Source organism: Eupeodes corollae, chromosome 2 (assembly GCF_945859685.1).
Source record: "Eupeodes corollae chromosome 2, idEupCoro1.1, whole genome shotgun sequence".
NCBI classification, from domain to species: domain Eukaryota; kingdom Metazoa; phylum Arthropoda; class Insecta; order Diptera; family Syrphidae; genus Eupeodes; species Eupeodes corollae.
This window is the reverse complement of record NC_079148.1, coordinates 153,619,994-153,643,666: the sequence shown is the minus strand read 5'-3', so window position 1 is coordinate 153,643,666 and position 23,673 is coordinate 153,619,994. Positions and strand designations below refer to the sequence as shown.

At 31.9% G+C, this 23,673-nt stretch overlaps 1 protein-coding gene across 2 annotated transcripts in view; it reads right to left on the bottom strand.

The window, feature by feature from the left end:
• LOC129948073 (protein rhomboid) overlaps nt 1-23,673 on the bottom strand; it is a 117,013-nt gene that overhangs the window by 61,061 nt on the left and 32,279 nt on the right. The window contains exon 1 of one of the 2 annotated variants that reach the window (XM_056058893.1): nt 865-1,046. The exons of the other annotated variant lie outside the window; for it this stretch is intronic. The gene's annotated coding sequence lies outside the window, so the exon portion shown is untranslated. Of the gene's footprint in view, nt 1-864; nt 1,047-23,673 lie in introns of those variants that run through there. 2 annotated transcript variants of the gene reach the window in all.

Sequence of the window (23,673 nt, the reverse complement as noted above, 5' to 3'; positions counted from 1 at the left end):
TTTTTTTTTCCTTTTTTGATCGCGTGCCACAATGAATTTAATGGAATTTATGAATTTATATGAATATATATCTATTAATAGTTTTATATTCTTTTAGTTCGTATATTATCTTCAAATCTTCCTCATTTTGTTGGTTTTATAGAAAATATAGTTATTCCTCGAATGAATGAATAATATTGATTTTTATTTTGTTGTGTTGGTTTTAAGAAAAAATGTTTTTGTAAAATTTACCTTGAGTGCAAGGTTATTTTTATACATAGTTATAAATTCTAAAGACTATTATAATTAATTTAAAAGAAATTTTACATTGATAAGAATTAGGTCAAGGCTAAGTTGTGTAGCTTGAAAAGGTGTATAGAATCTTTTATGGTTCATTTTTCATTTTATAAATATTAAAACGTTTTTAAATAAAAGAAAAATTAAATGAGGGAATAAAAATATTCCCATTAAATTGTGTATTTTTGAATAACTATTTTCTTAGATTTCAAAACGGATCTTTTTATAGGTGCTATGAAGCTAATATATTATACATATGAAAATGCATTTAATTCTTTGGAATACACCACATTCAATTCTTAATTTTTTCAATTCCGAAGGTCCCAAGGTAGAAATAGTAAGGCACCATCATTAAACCAAGGTCTTATATATGTACATATTTGCTAAGGCATAATTAAATTCAATGGTTTATACAACCCTTTAAAAACTGATGTCAAAAGATTTACAAAAATAATACCTAATAATTAGAAATGGTAAGGAAAAATATTATAAAAAATCAAAGAACTCTGAAAATGGTCTTTACAAGAAATACTCGTAACTAAGCTAAATAAACAAAATTCAACTGAATAGTCAAAAAGTAAGACTTACCCAATAAGCTTAGTTCTCCAAAGCTTATCCAGTGGCAAATCGCATAATTATTTAATTAGTTAACAATCATTTCTAGAAAAAATTAGACGCTTCCAATTAAGAATATAAGAAAACGAAAAAACAATCAAGCTAGCGTGTTTATAATAATTATAAAACAAAACTTGTTGACAATTAAAAATAGTGCTGAATAGAACGAACTGCTGAAAGGGAGCTACATAAATCATGAAATCAGATTACAAATGACATTTGTTTGACACTGAACAAAGCTGTCACTAGTTTTAGGGCCTTAAATAACCAGGGAGGTCTTGAGTTAAAGCCAAAGCCTTGAAATAGGTTTCTTTAGATTAAATATTAATTCAAGCCTGAATTTCGTCTATTTTCCCCCATAAATAAAATATATTAAATTTAAGTTGATTTATCTTCAAAAACTTCAGGAACAATGTTTCTTAAAATCGTATATAAATCAAAGACACAAGTTACACATCAGAAGTTTATTATTATTTAAAGCCATGAATTATTATGAAGCCTCAAGAATAGCCAAAGAAGGCAATTCGGTTGACAGCTGCTTTAAGCAGTAAATTGTGACATAAATCGACTTTTCAAATAATGTTGTCAGAGGTAAACACAAAAAGCCTTATTTTGGTCTTCAAGGAGTAAAAAAACAAGGAAAGAATTTCCAGCCGATTTGAGAGTTGATAATCTACCCGGTTTTGTTTTTATAGGAGTTCCTGATGTCGTTTTTAAAGCACTCAAAAATTAATTAAGGCATGTTTAATAAACAACAACAGCACATGCCAATACTTTGTCTTTATAAAAAATAACTGCCCAGATGTTATTTTTATTATGATCACCTACTTTTACTTTGTTTTTATGATTGTTTTTTAAGTTAATTTTGAAAGATGAGCTAAATTTCTGAAGCCTTTCAACATCAAGCAGAAAACCATATCATCCACACTAAACTGAACAACTGTCAACGAAATGCACAAATTCTTAAAATTCCTCTATTCTCTGTTTATTATTGTTTACACAAACGATACAAAATAAACTCTTTTCAAAGGAATGCATTTTATTTATAAATTGAAGAGATAGGAATGAAGAGCACACAAATAAGAGAAACATCCAACCAAATGACATTTTTCGAAGAGACAATGACAATTGTATGATGTATGAGTATGAGTATGAAGTAAAATAAGTTCTTAATTTTAAAAGAGAAAGTTACGAAGAGAAAGCTTAAAATTTTTTCCACCTTTTCATTCGAAGAGATATCTGTCCCAAAATGTCCTAAACTGCAAAGAGTAATACAAATTGAGAAATATTTGTATGTCTCTCTTATTCCATCGATTTCTTTTTCAATTTTTAAAGAAAAAAAATGTTCTCTTTAAAACAAAAATAATATAAAGAGAAGTAAAATAATATAAATGTGTTGCCTTTTTTTGTCGTTGTTAGTGTTGAATTTATGAATAGGATGATGCCCTTCATTGATTTAGAAGATAGGTTTATATCCTTGTTTTTATATACATATATAAGTATAATATTTATATGTATTTTTGAAAAAGTAGGTACCTGTCCTTCTTTAACAGTTTTGACCTTTTTTATGGATTTGTTTACATAACTTCGGTTTTGAAGGCGGAGTTTATGGAGGTAAACATGTGGAACTCTGTTACTTTGATGTTTTTGAAAATAATAATGACCTAGATTTTATGACCATTGTTTTTGTTACCCATATTATTACCTACCTTTTTTATAGACATAGGAACATACGTGCCTATATCGTCAAACTTTTGTGGAACCTTATGATTAATTTGATTTAATGAGTTGGTTTTGATACCTGCCTTTCTAGTGCCTACTATCAACACAACTTGGAAAAACGAGGAGGGAAAAAGTATAAAATATGTTATCATTTTATTGCCATTTTGATACCTTTATACGTAGGTACCTATGTTACATAAGATTAGGTTATAGTGTATAATTTATATTAGCTAACTAGGTATAGTCCTTTATATTTATCCTTTGGCAACTATTCATTTAAAGTTTATGACGTGATAAGAGTTAGATAGATATAAAATTCTTGTTTCACAAAATGTTTATGTATTTAGATGATTTTGAAACATGGCATAACAAAAACGATAGAATCAACATCAACATATAATTTTTTGTGTGATGATTTTGTGTATGGAGTAGTTATTATCTTTGTAAGTTAAGTTCTTGTTTGAGCTTACCTTTTATTTAGATAAGAACCTATAGGATCTTTTTTTTAAACGAGTGACATTTTTATATTCTTAAAAAGTGGATTAATTAATCTTTGCCACCATAAAATCTTCGTAAGATATTTAATTTTTATTATAAATAGTCAAATAGGACATCGAAAATGTTGCCCTAAAAAACTTTAAAGAGTTCGTTGCCTGGATTTGAATGTTCTCAAAAACCCCAACGAGTTATTAAATATACATATAAGTATTGTGGATAGTGCCTTCTCTTTGAAAGAACGAATTAAGTTTGTGTTATCTACGACATCTACGTAATTTAAGTACTTATATTATTTTGAATAAATTTAGTTAGTTCAAAGCTAAGTTTAAAGATTTTTGTTGTTTTGTAAGAAAGCTTAAGTTAGGGAATAGACAAAAGGTTATAAAAAAAAAGAATTTTTAAAAGTAATGGAACGAAATAGAAACAAAATTGAAGAACTTTCAAACAAGAACCCCGTATTCTTTGCCAACAGATTGATCAACGCGGATATTCCAGCACATACATAGGTCCTACTTAAGTAAATTTCCAAGTAGCTCAAGTCCATATTAACTTTTAGCTATGACGAGATATTCTTTTTTAGAGGATTTGGAACTATACCTCACGAGTGTCAAGTTTGAAATTTAAAAAGCTGAGTATGCAGTTAATTGTAGCTTTTTTGTTGTAAATTAGTTGTAAAAAAAAAAATTTTTAGATCGAAGATTTAAAAAAAAAAGTGGTATGTAGTGCTAACTTGACACCGTGAGTCCAGCTATAAAACAAGGATACTCGAAAATGTAATGATGCAATTAATTGTAGTTTTTTTTAATTTAAAATAAGGTTCCAAAGATTCATTCAAATATGTTCCAAAATAAAAATATTAAGTCCGTATAAGACCCAACAGTATACCAGTGCACTAAAACTTGTTCCCTATCCAAAATCACTCTAATCAAATTGGTACAAGGATTCAATAAAAACGAAGATTTTAAACCGTAAAACAAAATGTTTGAATACAGGCATAATCATTATTTATTTCATAGAGTCGGAATCTAAAAGCCCTTTTGGTTTTGCTTAAAGAATACAGCTTTGGCTTAAAATTTTAAATTCTTTCAACGGTGGCACTAAGGCACCGTTAGCTATATTTGCTTATGGTGTTGGACGAAATCGGACACAAACTGGGGAAAATTAAACTTGGAACATTTTTAGAATTTTTGAATTCTTAAAAAGGGGTGCTAAACAAATGTTTACAAAATTTAAAGACATCTAGATTATTTTTGAAAGTTAGATCATTAGCGTAAATAATAGTTTATAAGACAAGTTTTGGCTCCTGTACATGTGCTTATTCATGTTTAATTAAAATGTAGGCTTTAAAAAAAGAGACGTATTTTGCATTTTTGAAACAAAAAAATCGGGGTAATATCTTTTAAAATATACATTTACCGACTCTTAGTTTTTGGAAAAATGGTAAAAATACTTTTTAGAATCTAAAAAAAAATATAAAAATGTTAGAATTTCGAAAAAAGGGGGGCTAAAGTTTTACATTATCTTTTAAAACTTTGATCATCGAAGTCCAAACATTTGAAACAATGTTCAGAACAACCTGGAGCAATTTTCAAAAAATTGATTTTCGAAAAAGGAGGGGTTAGGTCAAAACAGTTTTTCGGGTCTAAGACCCCCATTTTTGTATGTTTTTCAAAAATGTAATGCTAACTTGACAGTCATCTATATCTCAATATAATGTTATGAGCTATAAATCTTCACTTATCTTTTGAAGACAATCATCAACCGATCCAATTGAACAACTTTAACTTTTCAGTGACCGAAGATCACCAGCAAAAAGGTGTCCGTGGCAAGGGTTTATTATTGTTTGGTCCTCGTATAAAAAGGAAATGAAACAACCAAGTATCGAACTTTAGGGACTTCACAACTTTTTCTGAAAAGTTATACATTTTGTATAACAGAAAAGTTTTTGATCGATATTATAAAATTTCATAGAAAGAGATCTTAAAATACCAAAAAAGTCAATCTTTTCTTGTTTTTTATTAAGTATTAAAAGAATTACCGTTTTACTGCTTCGACATGACCTTAAACCTAATTGCTTTGGAGCAAAAATAAACTATGGAAAAGAAAGCCCATAAGCTGTTTCTGCATTCATATTCATTATTATCTACAACATCTACGTAATTTAAGTACTTATATAATTTTGAATAAAGTTTTGAAAATAGTTTAAAGATTTTGTTGTTTTGTATTAAAGCGTAACTTAGGGAATAGACAAAAGGTTATCAAAAAGAAAACAAAAAACTAAGAATTTTCAAAAGTAATGGAACGAAATAGAAACAAAATTGAAGAACTTTCAAACAAGAACCCCGTATTCTTTGCCAACAGATTGATCAACGCGGATATTCCAGCACATAGGTCCTACTTAAGTTAATTGCCAAATAGCTCAAGTCCATATTCACTTTTAGCTATGACGAGATATTCGTTATTATAGAATTTGGAACTATACCTCACGAGTGTCAAGTTAGCACCACATTTTTTGAAATTTAAAAAGCTGAGTATGCAGTTAATTGTAGCTTTTTTGTTGTAAATTAGTTGTAAAAAAAATTTGTAGATCGACGATTTAAAAAAAAAAGTGGTATGTAGTGCTAACTTGACACTGAGTCCAGTTATAAAACAAGGATACTCGAAAATGTAATGATGCAATCAATTGTAGTTTTTTTATTTAAAAATAGGTTCCAAAGATTCATTCAAATATGTTCCAAAATAAAAATATTTAGTCCGTATAAGACCCAACAGTATACCAATGCACTAAAGCTTGTTCTCTATCCAAAATCACTCTAATCAAATTGGTACAAGGTTTCAATAAAAAACTAAGATTTTAAACCGTAAAACAAAATATTTGAATACAGACATAATCATTATTTATTTCATAGAGTCGGAATCTAAAAGCCCTTTTGGTTTTGCTTAAAGAATACAGCTTTGGCTTAAAATTTTAAATTCTTTCAACGGTGGCACTAAGGGGAAGATATTATTTTTTTTCATTTTTGTTCGCCTTCAGCTATATTTGCTTATGGTGTTGGACGAAATCAAACACAAACTGGGGAAAATTAAACTTGGAACATTTTTAGAATTTTTGAATTCTTAAAATGGGAGCTAAAAAAATGTTTACAAAATTTAAAGACATCTAGATTATTTTTGAAAGTTAGATCATTAGCGTAAATAATAGTTCATAAGACAAGTTTTGGCTCCTGTACATGTGCTTATTCATGTTTTATTAAAATGTAGGCTATAAAAAAAGAGACGTATTTTGCATTTTTGAAACAAAAAAATCGGGGCAATATCTTTTAAAATATACATTTCCCGACTCTCAGTTTTTGGAAAAATGGTAAAAACACTTTTTAGAATCTAAAAAAAAATATTAAATCAAAAAAAACATTTTTTAGAATCTAAAAAAAAATATAAAAATGTTAGAATTTCGAAAAAAGGGGGGCTAAAGTTTTACATTATCTTTTAAAACTTTGATCATCGAAGTCCAAACATTTGAAACAATGTTCAGAACAACCTGGAGCAATTTTCAAAAAATTGATTTTCGAAAAAGGAGGGGTTAGGTCAAAACAGTTTTTCGGGTCGAAGACCCCCATTTTTGTGTGTTTTTCAAAAATGTAATGCTAACTTGACAGTCGTCTATACCTCAATATAATGTTATGAGCGAGAAATCTTCACTAATCTTTTGAAGACAGTGATCAACCGATCCAATTGAACAACTTCAAGTTTTCAGTGACTGAAGGTCATCAGCAAAAAGGTGTCCGTGGCAAGGGTTTATTATTTTTGGCTTGTCATTAATGTATACAAAGAAAATGAAACAACCAAGTATCGAACGTTGGGGAATTCTCCAAGAAATTAATAATAAATCGCATATCTGCCGTCTGCCAGATAGAAACTATAGGCAAAGCTTCACAACTTCTGTTGAAAAGTTACACATTTTGTATAACTTTAGACACATCAGTTTTTGATCGATATTATACAATTCCATAGAAAGAGATCTTAAAATACCAAAAATGTCAATCTTTTTTTTTTTCTTTTTGATGATGTCAAAAGTAGTGCAGTTTTACTGCTGCAACATGGCCTAAAACCTGATTGTTTAAGAGCAAAAAGAAAACTGTGAAAAAGAAAGCTCATAAGCTGTTTCTGCATTATTTTTTCTAAAACTTTGGACAGAAAAGGAGATACTGAGACGGGGTGAAATTTAAAATTCAGAAATCTGAATAATCTTAGAGCCTTTTCATTTTAACATAGCTATTAAGAACTCCAAAACCTTTGACAACAAGCAAAGCAAACTTTTGGCTAACAAAACAAAAGTAAAAGCGGCAATAGAAGAAGCAAATTTACCATATAAACCAACTTTTAGTGGCAGGGGTAGCTAAGCAAAAAGATGCCTCCGTCAACGGAACCGAGGCAGCAAGAAGAGGTGGAAATGACAATGTAAACAAAATTTGTATTTCTTATCAGAATATGGGCGGAATGAGAACTAAATTAAATGGTCTCTCTTTGAATGTGGACTTTTCCGAGTATAATGTTTACGCATTTGTGGAAACTTGGCTATTCAATGAAATAAGTAAAGGCAAATGCATCCAGGAAACTAATCAACTTTCAGTACTCTGTATGAATAGCACAGATCACCTCTTATGGAATGATCACATATTCGATATTGCCTAAAATGGTGCCAGGTGCCCCCAAAACAAGTTTAAATCTCTTGGATAGAATTCAAAAAAGGGCTTTAAAAATGATAGGCGACAGAACTATAATCGAAACATTTACATCACTAGAACACCGTCGCAATGTTTCATGCCTTTCGTTGTTTTATAGATATTTTTACAAACAATTAGCCAGTTGCATTCCACCCTTAAACAATTCAGCCGTAATTCTCGCACTTCTAGGAATGCTCATCAGTTTAACCTTGAGCTCAATTTCGGGCGTACTGTCAAGTATAGAGATTCTTTCTTAGATCGCACATCGAGAATGTGGAATGCTTTTGCCAACTCTGTTTTTCCCTCACATTTTTATGTTTAGAACTTTAAGACCAATGTGCACCGGTATCTCCTTTTAAATCCTTCCCTATTTTCCTAACGCTCGCACTGTGTTTAAATATAAACATATAAAGGGTTTAGGGTACTAATAACCCCTTGAGTGCTTGTGAATTAAAAAAAAATTAAAAAAAAAAAGAGGAAATACTCAATGCATCAGAGTTTCATCTGTTTCGTCGAGATCTTCATGATGTGAGAAGCAGAAGTGAAGGTGGTGTTCTATCAGCAGCTCGGAAATCACGGATTGCTAATTCTATCGATCCTGGTATACCATCTGAAGACAACATTGAACAACTTCGTTTCGCGCTCCAAGTTGGGTGAGGTCACCTTCAACTTGTGCGCGCCACCTGATCCGCGGTCTTCCTCTACTGCGCTGTGGGTGTGGATTCGAAGACTTTCCGGGCCGGAGCATTGTTTCCATGCGCTCTACGTGACCCAGCCATCTTAGTCGTTGGACTTTTACCCTTCTGGCTAAGTGTACGTCGCTGTTCAGCCCGTACAGCTCGGTGTTCCATCTTCTCCTCCACTCCCCTTCGATGCATACGGGACTGTAGATCACACGAAGAACTTTTCTCTCGAAGCGACCCAAGGTGCTTTCATCCGCTTTTGTGATTGTGAATTATTGATATTCCACCTGATTCTCATTTATCTATTTATTTGGCTCATTTGAACAACATTGAAAATATTTTATCTAATTATTCTGAACATAACATTTCTGTTTGTATAGTTGGTGATTTTAACTTGGGCGAAATCAAATGGATGCAAAACAAAAATAGGGTGCTACCAATTGTGCTTTCAAATAAAAAAAATTTGAGCTTATTGATTCCTTGTTAGCTGTAAATTTAACTCAAGTTTGTTTTATTCAGTATTTATAAACGATAATATCGAAGTTGAAATCTATTAATGCATCTCTTTGTTTTCAAACTCGATTCACCACGTTGCCATGTCAATTTGCATACAAAAATATTAGTTTTAAAAATTAAAATGCTTTTCAGTTGGTGAATAAATTTAAATATCACTTTAATTTTAAATATATTGAATGACAAATTGGCATTTTAATACATATATGTATTTGTAAAAGAATTGGTTGATGATGTTTCTCGTTCCTACTTTAAAATTAATTCTCATCCCTTTTGGTCCGTAGATTGAAAAATGTCAAAAATAAAGCTTTTAAGAATTTTAAAAGCAATATGAGTAACGAAAATTTAACTTTATATTCTCGTCTTCGGAAAGAGTATGTTTTTCTATCAAAATGTTGTTTAAGTAATTATGTACATACTACAGAGATTAAATTGATGCAAAACCCAAAGAAGTTTTGGAAATTCGTAAATGTAAAACGGAAATCCATTGGATTTCCTTCAGTAATGGCTTATAATGATAATGCTTCCAGTGAATCCCAGACTTTTATTGATTGGTTTGCTGAATTTTTCAAAGTATTTACAGCACTACAGATTTAGTTGTTGCAAATAACAGATTGTTGTAGTTTTCAGTGTGAATTAGAAGATGTTTCTACCGCCTAACTTGAATTAGTTCCATCTAGATCACCAGATATTCATGGTTTTTTTCAATTGTGTTAAAACACTGTTATAGTATTCTATGTTTACCCCTTTTAACCAATCTCTTTCAAGTGGTATTTTTTAGATTAATGGAAAGTGTCTTATATCAATCCAATTTTTAAGTCCGGGGATAAAAAGTTGGGTACAAATTATCGCCCAATTAGTAAACTTTCAACTATTCCGAAGCTTTTTGAAAAAATTGTAAAAAAACAAGCTATATGCAATAATCAAATGTCATATCTCTAAATTTCAACATGGTTTCCGCAACTACTAATTTGGCTTGCTTTTCTTATCACTGTTTTAACGCAGTAGAAAAGCATTCTCAAATTGACGTGGCTCATTTTAATTAAAAAAATAAAAAGTTATGGTTTTGATGGCAACCTACTGAACTGGTTCAACCCCTATCTCACTGGTACGAAACAAATTGTTAGGATTGGTGACTTGAAGTCTAGCCCGATCTTAGTTTATTCTGGTGTTTCCGAAGGAATCCATTTGGGACCGCCATTATTTGACTTGTTTATTAATGGTTTTGCATCAATTTTATCAACAGCTAACTGCTTAATATTTGCAGATGATATACAAATTTTTAAAGTTAAAAATAATTATATTGCATTTCAGCAAGACATTTAAAAGTTTGAAAATTGGTGTGAACAAAATGATCTTGACCTTAATCTGTCAAAGTGTTCTGTGTTAACTTAGAGTCACTTAAAAAAAACCATAATTTTTGATTATTTTCTCAAAGGAATCAAACTATTAAGAGTTCATGAGATTAAAGACCTAGGCGTAGTATTTGATGAGAAACTTAACTGTATTCCTTACTCGTATGTCTACTACATTTTTTCAAAAGCTAACGGTTCCCTTAAATGGAATTGTTCTGATTTTAAGGACCAATACACACTCACAACTATTTTTTGTTCACTTGTTAGACCATTACTGGAGTATTGTTCTGCCATTTGGAATCCTGATACTAAACATTTTATAATAGAATAGAAAATATCCAAAAGAATTTATTGAGATTTGCTTTAAGAAATTTTAGTTCAAATTCTTTCTCAAATCTTGATTATAAATCTAGATGCCTTTTGTTAGGGATGCAAACTCTTGGGTCAAGGCGTAGAATGTTTAGTGTGTATTCGTGATTTTCTTTCAAATGACATTGATTGCGAGTTTTTGCTTCTATTGATTAATATTTATGCACCTAGTCGATCTTTAAGTACGATAAATTTCATATTTGAATATCCTCATTCGACGTAAAATAATCGTTGGTCTCATAACGATCCTGGATTTTGGGCTTACGGGATTATGGATATTAGGGAATCTGAGTTTCTTCGATTCAAAATTTCTGTACTCTTTCCATTGAATGAAGAACAAAGTAACCAGTTCTAGAAATTAAACTGTAATCAAACTGATTTTCAATAAATCTATAGCAAGTTGCAACGTCTACAGTGCTCCTTCCTTAATAAAAATTAAGACCAATGATGCCCCAAGCGTGGAAGTTACACCAAACAAACAATACGAATGTATTAATGATTAATGGCTCGAAAATTGTCTTCGCTCCATATACGGAAAAATCATTTTTTGACAAAGCAATTTATCCAGAAATTAACTTTATGAACAAACATAAAAAAAAAAAAGTGACGAAGTGTTCAATAAAACTTTAAAAAAAGTGTCCTAAATTTGAAAACGTTGTCGTTAAGCGATTTATGAACAGATATGTTAACACAGTTTGACATTCTCAACTGTCAAACCATACACATAAACCATCGAAACTCCTCATGCAGCTAAACACCCTATTTGCGTCGAAATAATTAGAATAGGAAATGGATAAAAATCACCAAAGAAATATTGAAAGGTTGCATAACGCATGATTAAGTGAAAAAAATTGATAGTGGATTTTTGCAATTAAAACAAAATTACCGAATGTTCATTATATTAATTGTTAGTACGTAAGATTCGAAGGCATAAGAAGACTTGCTTCGGTTATTTCTTTGGCATTTCATTTTAAATAGCAAAAGGATGCTAGGATGGATTGGTGCCAGTTACATTTTTTCTCAATAATTTAAATGGTAATTTCAAAAACTTTAAACTTTAAAAAATAAGCCATCAATTAATTAAATTTTAAGCTTTTTTGTCGAAATATTCAGAACGTTACAACAGTTTATTGTAGCTTTTATGGTGTTTCAACTTCAATTTTCTTCTATTAATTCAATTTTTTTTTAATTTTACCGAAAGTTAAAAATACTATTTTGTAGAAGAAGAATAAAAAAGGAATAACACTTAATATGCTCTCAAGACATTTGAGTTTAATCAATTTCTACCAATTCTTAGCAGCATTTTTAATTTTTGTTGGCAAAAAACCGTCAATTCAATTTCTCTAAAAATATCGCCATATGTAAAAACCTTAATTTTCTGGAGGTATTATCATTCTTTGTTCATAAAATGTTCAATGTCACCCATATTTTAATATTTTTAAGTTCATACTAATTTGATATGATGTCACAACGTATATAAAAACTCAAGTCAATATCGCTATTGGTTCCTGATTTATTTGGGGTCAACTAAATGTTTGACTGCTATAGTACAATACCACTGACTGGAATTTTTTGAAAGGCATTTTTTTGCTAGTTCTTGAAATATTGGCGACAAAAAAAAGGTTTCAGATTCAAGGGACTTTGAAAAGTTGAAACATCTAAAAACAATAAGTTAAATGCTCTCTTAAACATTCCCCTCATATTTCGGAATTGATGCATACTTATGTATATCACTACCTAACGGAAGGCGCATTTAAAAGGTTTGACTATTTCAACAATAAACTCCCGTTTTTATAGAATTTCAATAGCCCCTTATCAAACGCAGCTCAAAATATTCTATTTTTCCATATCGGATGTTCCTCTTAATAAGCATTGGTAAATTTAAAGCGAGTAACAAACACCCCAATTATTACGCTCTGTCACCGCCTAAAATATGTCTCACAATCTAATCAAGATCTCAAACTTTCATTCTGTGTCGTATTTGTGAGATTTACGTCACAAATTTTAAACAACAGTAACAAGTCAACCATACGAAGTTTTAAACAAACTATGTTAGATTTAAAGATCTAGAACTTGGTACGTTTGTTTAAGGCTCCTCTGCGGTGTAAAGCAATTTACCACCTTATCTCTGTTCTACATTTCAAAATTCAGACAGATGATGGTTCCGCTTCGGGTCATTGAAAAGATTTAGAAAATTCGAGTGTGCACTATGCACACACGCTTTCTGAAGATTGTGCCATCTTTTTAACATTTTCAAAAAAACAACATAAATACAAATTAAATAAAAAAAGCAACTCAAGAAAAAACAAGTCATCCACCGTCACGGTATTTAGGAAGAATTACTATGGTAAATTGCCCTTGAATTGAAGTAAGACAATGATAAAGCTTGAATATATTTGTAAAGCTACCGGGCTTTGGGTATTGGAGGTAACTCTTTTAGATTTCTCGTAGCCGTTCATCGTCATCGTCGTCGTCTTCTTCGTCTAATGACAAATAATGACACTTTGTGACAGAAAACAATGGTTCCCTTTTAGTTTAAAGGTAAAAGAGTTGAATAACGTGTGCGTGTGCTTTTCTTCTTCAAAGAGTTGGAGAGATATTTAAGTTGGTTGGAAGAAGTTGCTAAATTTTAATGGATAATGATAATGGGGACGAAGATGAGGATGAAGATGATGAAGAGAGATTCAAGTGAAGAATGACAATGAAGATGATGCTACTCATAGCACCTGAATTTCGTGAATTTCACAATTTAATTAATTTTATTTACTTTTATATAAAAGTAAAAGAGTGATTTTTTATTATAAGTTATTTTAATGAGAAACTCAGTTAAAATAATGCGAAGCCATTAACCATACTTTAGACAAGAACGAGTAGAGATGATGATCTCATACTCTACGTGAGTTGTCAAGTGGGAGTTTATATATAAACTTTTAATGCTTAAAGATTAAAATACTTTTAAATTACCTAATTTTATAATTAATTTATTTAATTATGTAACTTAGGTAGGTACTTATTTAGATTGTTGTTGATTACATTACTTTTTATATGACTCTTTTGTTCTTAAGAAATTGTTTGGGATTTGTTTAGTGACATCATTAGGATGATAATTACTCTTGTCCGAAATACTCGTTAAAGTTCATAAAGGTTTTTATTTTTGTTGAATATTTAAAATTTTAAATAAAGAAAACAAATTCGGCAAATTTTAAATGGCTTAGTAAAATCTGTCATAAAAGTGAGTTATTAATTTACAAAATTTCATCTTATCATTTTACTTGTCACAAATTGGCTAATTTAACTTTAGGTGATTTGCTAAATTCATATGACTTCTGATTTTCTTACATTTTAACAAAGCACCACCATTTTAAAAAGCTGCCAAATATTAAGAAGATTCCTAAATAGTAAATTGCAAATTTTTTTAGAGAAGAAGATTGCTTACAATTTTAAGCCATCATTTTTAAGATTGAGCAAAGACCTGATTTTTTAAGTTTTTCAATTCTGCGTTATGTCAGTTCTCGCTTTAAACATTTTTTAGAAATCTTATTTAAATTACGAGTATATTGCTAAAAAAATATCTTTTTTATAAGTAACGGGCACTCAAAGGGTTTCTAATACCCTTTACATATTTAAAGTTTACAAACAATTCGAAATACTTAAACTTGTTTTAGGGTCACTTGCTTAAATATGCGAGTTACATTCAAGTTTTTGGACGAATGAAGACTTTGTAAATTACAGCCAAATCAGAAGAGGTGAAACATTTCTTGCACCTTCGCAGAAATCCTAAACACCTAAAGCATTTTTGGCAATATCGAATAATGTGATCATTCCATAAGAGGTGATCTGTGATACACATACCGAGTACTGAAAGTTGAGTTGTTTCCTATTTAATTCTACACGGTTAAAAGTTCTTCATCAACTGCATATCCACATCCGAAGGACAAGGATGTTAATCTAAAAACGAATGTGAAAAACTAAGAGTACTGTCGTCAGCAAAATAGTTTCATGAAATAGAAGTAACAGACAAAAGATCGTTTATGAAGTTAAGAAAGAGAGTCGGAGACAACACGGAGCCCTGAGGAACACCAGCATTTGTTTTATGATTTTCAGACTTAAAACCATCCAATACAATTTCTATTGAACGGTTAGAAAGATAATAATCCATCGAAAAAGACATTCGTCAATACCAAAAACACGCATTTTCGATAAGAGAGCTTGGTGCTAAAGTCTATCAAATGCCGTTGAAATATCAAGTGCAATAACCTTACTTTTTACAAAACGATGTAAAGATTTGTTCCAAAGTTCGGTGAAATAAGCCATGAAATCACCAGTGGAAATATTGCTACGAAAAGCATATTGCCGGTCATTAAGAAGCTTCCGTTCTTCGAGATAATTCTTAAGCTGATAACTAATCAGCGTTTCCATGACCTTGAAGAGAAGAGAAGTGAGTGCCATCGGACGATAGTTGGGGGGAGAGGGCAGAGGATTCACATTTTTAGGGACAGGCTTTACATTGCTGCTTTCCATCCACTAAAAGATACCTATATAGAAGGAAAGATGGAAAAGCTTACGCAGTGGTTTTCAGAACAATACAGGGAGTACTTTTAGTACTCTTTCAATTTTATAATAAAACAAATTGTATATCAATTTAAAAACCTCTAAAATCTCAAACTTCATTATTATTAAAATTTCTTAAGTTCTTAATAAACAAGCGATACAAGTTAGCAGCTATACAAAACTTAAATTTTAATTGATATTGAATGAAATTGTCTTTAAAGGCTAATCTATATCTTATCATTATGTCTTAGCTTAGATCAAAAGTCTTATATGACTATAACATGAATAGTAGAGACCTTGTGGTGAAATTTCGTTCCAAATATTAAATTTGTGAGCTTCGTTATACCAACTCTAGATTTATGAACTAAAATTATCGATATCCAAAAATAATAAACACATTTTTTACCCCACAAATATTTGTTTTATTAAACAATAGTGGATATTTTTGTTTTTTTTTTGTGACTTTCTAAAGCAATAATACATGACCCTTTATACACAACAAAAAAAATAAAGTATATACACATCTGTCCGCCGAAATCTAATATTCTTGAAAAACAAAAATCTATTTGCGTTGTTGAATTGAAGCTTTTTTTCATTTCAACATTATACCTATATCCAAGTTCCGCCATTGTGTTGCTAAAAGTGATGTATATAGGTACTTTCATCAACTCAGAACCATTAAGAGGTCCATAGAACAAAAGATCCCAAATCTAAAATATATATCCCTACCTTAACATCTCCATAACTATATACAGAGTCTATACTCTCCATAACTATTCATTATGAAAATCATTCAACCATTCTAAACTGATGCATAGCAAAAAGCAATAGAAGTCGCCAATATCCCATCCACTCCCCTATGATTCGTCTATTAATTTTTGAAAATAGTAGAAATCGTTCCCATCAATCGATGTTTCCAAACGATTCTCCAGACAAAGACATCGTTCTCGTCCTTCATCCTAGTCGTCGTCGACGTAGTCGTAGTCGTAGTTGAAGTCGTTTTCGGTGCGCATTGTTCTACAGAAACAATGGTCCATTCCGATGAAAGTCAACATTAAGGATTGAAAAATCAGTTCAACGACCCTCTTTCTCTATTTTTCGGCAAATGCCACCCTAGTGTCGTATCGTGTACCGTTATGTCACTTCAGATTTTAATGAGAATAAATAAGCGATTAAGGAGCTCGCTCTAGCTATACCATCAGCATCAGCATCAGAGTGTATATCGTATACTGCTTGTAGTTGTCAGAAAACAAAAACCCACTGTAAAATTAAAATGTCCTTCATTTAATTTACGAAAATCGTTTTTTGGGTAATTTCTCGACAAGAGAGAAAGGTTGATGAAGGAAAAAAGGAGCGAGGAAGTAGGAAGTAGAACGTAGAAGGACTATCAGAAAAATGGAAATGGATATGTTCAACGTTCATACTTTACTTTACTCAGGCTCAGAGGCAATACCGATGAATGTGATTCTGTAAATCGACTGAATCTCCAACTTGTCCTACCATAAACCGCTAGTTTACAATGCACAAAATACTTATCGTTTTGCAGGATATCGTTCAGTTCAGTCAGCCATGACTTTGGCTATATGGCATATACAGAGGAAAAGAATTCTCTCCTACGTTCGTTGGTTTGTTCGTTTGCTGTGAAGGACATTGGTCGTTCGACGGAAGTGGAAGTTATTCCAATCCCACATGAAGACCAAGTACCTATAGCAGCACCACATCATTACCAGTAGCTGGTATAGGTAGGTCGGTAAGTCTAGGTATGTATTAATACGTAGGTAAAAGAACCGATTTAAACGAGTCCAGTTGCAATTTTAATTCAACCAAATTTTAAATTTCTACCCACGATTTTATATCCTTGATTCGATTTGCAACGAAATCCTCCAGGATATCCTGCATCCGATGGTCAATTTGGCAACCATTTATTCCGCCGTATCTTTGCTGCCGTCGGCCACTAGCTCCGTTCTTTTCTACTACACAAACAAACGTTTTCGTCCTGCTGCTGGAACTGCTGCTGCTGTTGGGTTTTTGTTAAGGTAAGAGTGCGGACGAAGGACGAAAAAGAGCTTTGTTTTTTTTCTGTCCGGGTGGATTTTATGGGTACCACTCTACGATGGGAATCTTTAATGATTTTCACGTTTTATTTTGTGTTATTTTCGTTTCGTTTCTCTACTCTCGCACTAGAGTGTCCTAATTTTCCTTTGTCGGTATTTGGCAGTCAGTGTTCGTCCTTCGGTATATTGTATACTGATAGCGTAGTAAAGGTACCTACTTTTATCGAAATATCTTTTGATTATAATGGGGCGCCTCCCGCCGCTCCACCGACCGTTGTCGTCGTCGCCATCGCGCACAAGAAATCCCAGATTGAAATTTGTTTCTTCTTTTTCTTTTGGGTATTAAAGTTTTTCCCTTTTTGACAAAGAAGAATAAGAAGAAACTTAAAATTTAAACTTGCTTGCCAAAATAACGAGAAGATAGTTGAAGATAAGGATTATGGGGATATCGAACGCCAGCTTTATGAAAATATACCTTCTAGGCAAACTATAAACCCAGAGCTTGCTCCGCGCCGCTGCGCCGCCACCGCCGCCGCCCGTTGCCTTCGTCGAGTTTAATCTTGTAAAAGAGAGAACAAATATTTTTATTCGATCGAAGTCTATACTTTACCATTGGGATCCCAATTCAATTTTGAATTTTCGAGAAAAGATTAAAAGTGTACCTCTATTTTATTTTATACCTCTACCTACCTACATCGTTTGCCCTAATAAATTTTCTAATTTTTATCTTTAAGTTTAGAAAGTTAGAGGGAAAATAAAGTTGTGACATGTTTAGTATTTCGTATTAAACTGTATTTATATGAAAATTTTGTACCTACATTAAAAAGGGTTTAAGGGCTATTTAGATAAAGTACTTAACATATTAAGTTTCAATTTAAAGAAAACAAACAAATTATTCCAAAACAAAATTAAGTACTGATAACATGTTGGATACGCCAAAGAAAATAAGCCTTTTTAAGCTCGTTTCGGTGCAAACACAAAATTTCAAGGGTGGTAAACGATTTGAACGAGATCAAGTTTTTCTGTGAGATTAAACCGAAACCTCAGGCTTACTCAGCAAATTCTGTTAGATAGCACTTACTTAACAAAAATTATGAAAACATGCATGCATTGCAATAAGTTTTTAAAGACATTTCTATATTATAGCTAACTTCTCTAAAAAACGTAACTTATCTAACTCTGAATTGTAAAAAAAACGCTCGTTTTTGCTCGAAGTTTCCACTTTTAAAAAGCTCATTTTTAAGGGGCTTACTTTTGCAGTTGAGTTATTTCCTGAAAATTAGTTGTTTTTTTTTTAGAGGGTTGAAAACCTCAGACAAAAGGGTATATTTTATAGGTATAGTGCTGTCAAATGTAAGGAAATAAAGATAAGACTTTTTATATTAACCAAAATAAAAATAAATCACTTGACAGCTGACGAAATAGACACCAGTTAAAATACTGTCCCCAACTTAAAATTCTAAATAAATAAATTAGGTGGCGCAACAGTCCATTGAAAATTAGGGTCTACTGACTCATAACTCTCAACCAATCCTGCGCGCGTGTAATCTTGTCAGGAATGGAGGAGACCTACTGTTTAAAGCGAATCCGAACGGTTGATTTGAGAAAGCATTTTGTGAATTCCTCGCAAGGGACAGTAGTACCCATGGAAAAAAACATTTAGGTGGCACAATCAGGGTTCGAACACAAGACCTCTGAGATGATAAAAACTATCACACCACAGGTACTACCATTGTAAGTTATATAACTCTAAAAAAAATACCTGTTACTAGACAGAAATATTGTTGAAATGGATCTTTTCTGGTACTAAACGATTATAATGAGTTGCTAATCCTTACAGAGCAAAAATGTCAACACAGTTTGGCATTGTCAAATATCAATCATTAAAAATTCCAATGCACCTAAATACACCCTGTTTTCTCTTGTTAATTCGAGTCTATTGAGTTTCAACCTACTTATCAAGCTTAAATTGAATATTTCACATGATTTCTTCTAATAAACTTCTAAATTTAATTACTTTAATGTTAAGGCGTTTACATATAACTATGTATTCTTCTATCTTAAGATTTCAAATCATTTTCCAATACCTATCTATCTCTGTGTACCTAGTAAAATGCCAATCTAGTGTCATTGTCTATATCTTCAACATCATCATCATGATTTTGTTATAATTGCCTCCTAATTGTGCATCATCACTTCTTTCCAATTATGAAGAGAGTTAAATTTTCCTATTGTCCTTAAATCCAATACTAAAGTTGATGATTCCGGAAATACAATTTTGACCCAGTCAGCAAAACAAATGCCGACAATAACGACAGCGACAACGACGACGCTGACGCTACATAATACACAATGACAGACGATGATGCTGCTGATGCTGATATCCTCATTATGATGCCATAGGCCATGAATGATATGGCGGCCCAGGCCGACGGTCATTTATGCACAAACAACACCCAGATGTTATATACACATTATTTAGGCTCTTTATGTAGCTGATGGGAATATAGCCAAAAGCAAATAAGCCGCCGACAACAACGACGACAAGGATGAGGACGAGGACGACGACGACGATGGACTACACCCCCGTGAGATTTTCTTTTTTGTCGGTATAACACTCTAAACGCTAACGCCAGTGGTGAGATAACACAAAACGAAACAGAGAAGAACAAATCCAAATCCAGCACAATCTAACAACGCAACGTCAATAAAATAAAACCCTCTCTTTTGCTGAGATACATATATACAAAATCCTTAAATCAAACGGAATTGAATGCTCACAGAATTACACCCACACAAAATACATACACAAAAGTAGACTCGCTGAACTCTGTGATTAGGTGGCAATTATATGTTCATTAGGCCAACGAATCATCATCATCAACAAACGGCGAAAGAAATCTTTCCTAAATTCGAATGATGATAAAATATTTGTGTTTTTTTTCCTTCTGTTGTTGTTGTTGCTTTTCCGCTTAAGGGGTATTGTACAGAGTTTTGTTGTTTTTTTTCCTGGGATTCGGTAGATCCTTTTTGTGATGTTGCCAAAAGCGGTTCCGATTCATCTCGATTCTCTGATGGCGAGTGATTAGCAATTGGTAAACATAATAAAAAGAACAAAGCAAATTCCTAATGATACATGTATGTTTTTCGATGACAGGACTACGAGCAAGGATAGAAATAAATGCCTTCGATGACCGTTTAAATCTCACAGGGTGTTCCTGAGACTAAACTTTGAGCTAATCCCGATGACGTATATAAAATAACATTAAAAGATTGAATAAGGATAACATTTTAGAAACATGCCAAAAAGTGGAAGGAACCAAAATCAGTTAAATAACTTTTGAACAATTGAACCAATGAAAAATAAAAAGAAGTTCAATATAATTTCCTAAAATTGCGAAACCCAAACTTCCAGTCCTGAAGTATTCAACTAAGTGAAAATATCCTTAAATCGATATATTTTTGGAAACAAAATCAGGAGTCCGAAATTGTTCTATAGAAGCTTAATGAATTATGATGATATCAAAAACATATATCTTGGCTAGAAAATCTTTTTACTAAGATTGAAGGACATTTTTCCCCATCTGCTTGGGATCAAGTTGAATTTTTAGTGAATATCACTTCCACCGTTTGTTTATGTTCGAGAAGTGTAACGTGCATTTTCTACAAACGCAAATTATTTCAACAAACATTTATATTTCTGCAAACACCCTTTGCAAATTTTTGGCACCTCTCTTATTCCAAGGGACACTCTATATAATTTATATCATCTATTCTAAGGAGCTTTATAACGTTTTTCGAGGCCGATAATAATAATTGCGGTATATTAGTAGATATAACCTGGTTTGGGTAGTGAAGGTATATTTGTTTGGCTTAGTTTCTGTTGGATTCGAGTTAAATTTTGGAGAATTAAGTATTTTTGGATGTGAGTTATATGAGCCACCTAAATAATTCCAATGGGAGGAAGCGAGTATAGAGATGGAGAGCAATTTTGTGCCGCAAAATACCGCAATAACAAATTGCCTCATGGTGAATTTTTCGGGACGGTTTTATATTGCATTTTCCTCGCTGCTTGAGTTCAGGGTGTAATGGGAACGTTTGTCACTTGTATTGCACAAATAAATCGTCCCGTCACCTCGTTACTAACACCCAGCGACCGATATACACACATTTTATATCCTGCTGCAAAAGAGAGGGTGGTGAGGAGTATGATGGTGATACCACACTATGATGGCAAATAGCAATATACCAAAACCATATAGATGCACAAAATGGGTATGTATGTATATCGCAGTTCCGTTTGGAATTATTTGAGTGCGGAAATAGTTTACAACTTTTCTGCATTTGAGTTTGTAAATTGCAGTGCTGAAAAGTGTTGTGTTAGGAGGTTTCATCATATAAAAATATATATACATATACACATATAATATAAAATATATTAAACGTTAGGTACTACACGACACTTTGCGGGGTGTGAATATTTAATTTTATTCTCACCCAAAAGTGTATATATTTGTTCCCTCTGTACTGAGATGAGATGCCTTTATAAAGGTAAGAGTATGTGTTACCTCCAAAATAAAGGTAGGTATATTTAAGGAAGAAGGAGGATGTGATGTGAGATCATATATGAGGTAAACCTACATCTGCATTGCTGCACTGCACTATATAGCATAGCACAGCAGCATTCAAAGCAGCAAAGCCAAAATCCATGAATAGCAAAGTGAGTCAATTTGTTTTGAAAAGGTGCGGTTCTTTGTTTTATACACCTCGCTGGGTTTTCAAGGAAAGTTTTTTAACAGTTGCGATTCAATTATATTGGATTCCAGGATTTCTAATAAGGTTGTGCACATTTTGAACGTGCTGATGCTTGGTGATGCTGATGCATTTATTAAAAAATATTTTATTAAAAGTTTGCGAGCTTTCATGTATGTGAAAAGTTAAATCAAATAAAAATGTCGCAAAAGTTTTAATGATATATTTTCTACTAAATGATGTTTACTGGGAAACATTTTAACTTACAAAAATATGAATATTAAATGTCAAATGAATTTAAATTTAACTTTTTGTGGAGAAAATTGTAATATGATTGTATTAAAGTAAAATTGCCCGATAATTGTATCCTTCTAAATTGAATTAATTTTTCAACCGATTAACAATAACAACAATAACGGGTTTTTGTATTCTTATGAAACACAAAAATACACTACTAAATTGCAAACTGAGATTTTCAGATTGATAGACAAATTAATTAAAATCATTTCAAACAAGGAACACAAATATTTGTTTAAGGTTCGTGCTTCAGCTCTTTTGTTTCAAATTTGAAATTAATTTTGTATTTATTCAAAACAATTGTTTTGTTAATATAATAAATACAAACAGTAACTTAAAATCAAATTAAACGAAAATATTCTTAAAGGTTCATACTAAGCCTGATCTCTCTCGACTTTTGTCTTAAAGTCTTTTCAAAGAAAAAATATTCAAATCCGAGAATTCCAATTATTTTACAAAATCTTCGCTTTATAAACTAAAGAAGGTTTTAAACAGTTTTTCTTCAATCTAATGATCTATTCCCCCTTTTCTGAAGATTCCAAAGGCATCACCTGCTCCAGTACAGTTTTTAATCCTCCATGGCTCTCAATTAAATTCAAAATAATGACTGAACACCGATAATACTGTCAGTCCGTATATAAAACGTAGTATGTTGTTTTCGTGTTGTATATGCTACAGAAGGGGCAAACAATATTCATCCCGGTAAATTGTTTCTGTCGACTCTTCGCCAACACTCATCACGAGCCACGATCATTTTAGTTGGCTCGTGTGTACGAACATAATCACAGGTGTCTTGAAAACCATCTCGCTTTTCAAAGTTGATGGATTTTGTGTTTTGTGTGAAATCAATGGGTGCACTTTTACCAACGACCGACTGACGTGACGACGCCTGATAGCATGGCGTTATTTATTAAATGTTGGCCAATTATGTGCAATTCTCGCTTGATATCTAACTTCATATAAGATATCTTAAATTAATTCTTGTTTTTTTTTTCTTCATACAAAAATTACTATCACATTCGAATCATTGACCGTTCTGGTATTGATCATAGTCCCAATTAGTTACAATAGAGTGACTTCATGATGTTGTTGTTCTTCGCAAGCTGCTTTAAGATTTTTGCATAGTTAGTAAGTAAGTTATTTTTAATTATATTCCATAAGTCCGTTAACGGATAAAATCATTCTTACAAACAAAAACAAAAAACAACTTCGAGCACACGCGAACTTAGATTGCATCGTATTTTTAATTGATTTATGCAAATAA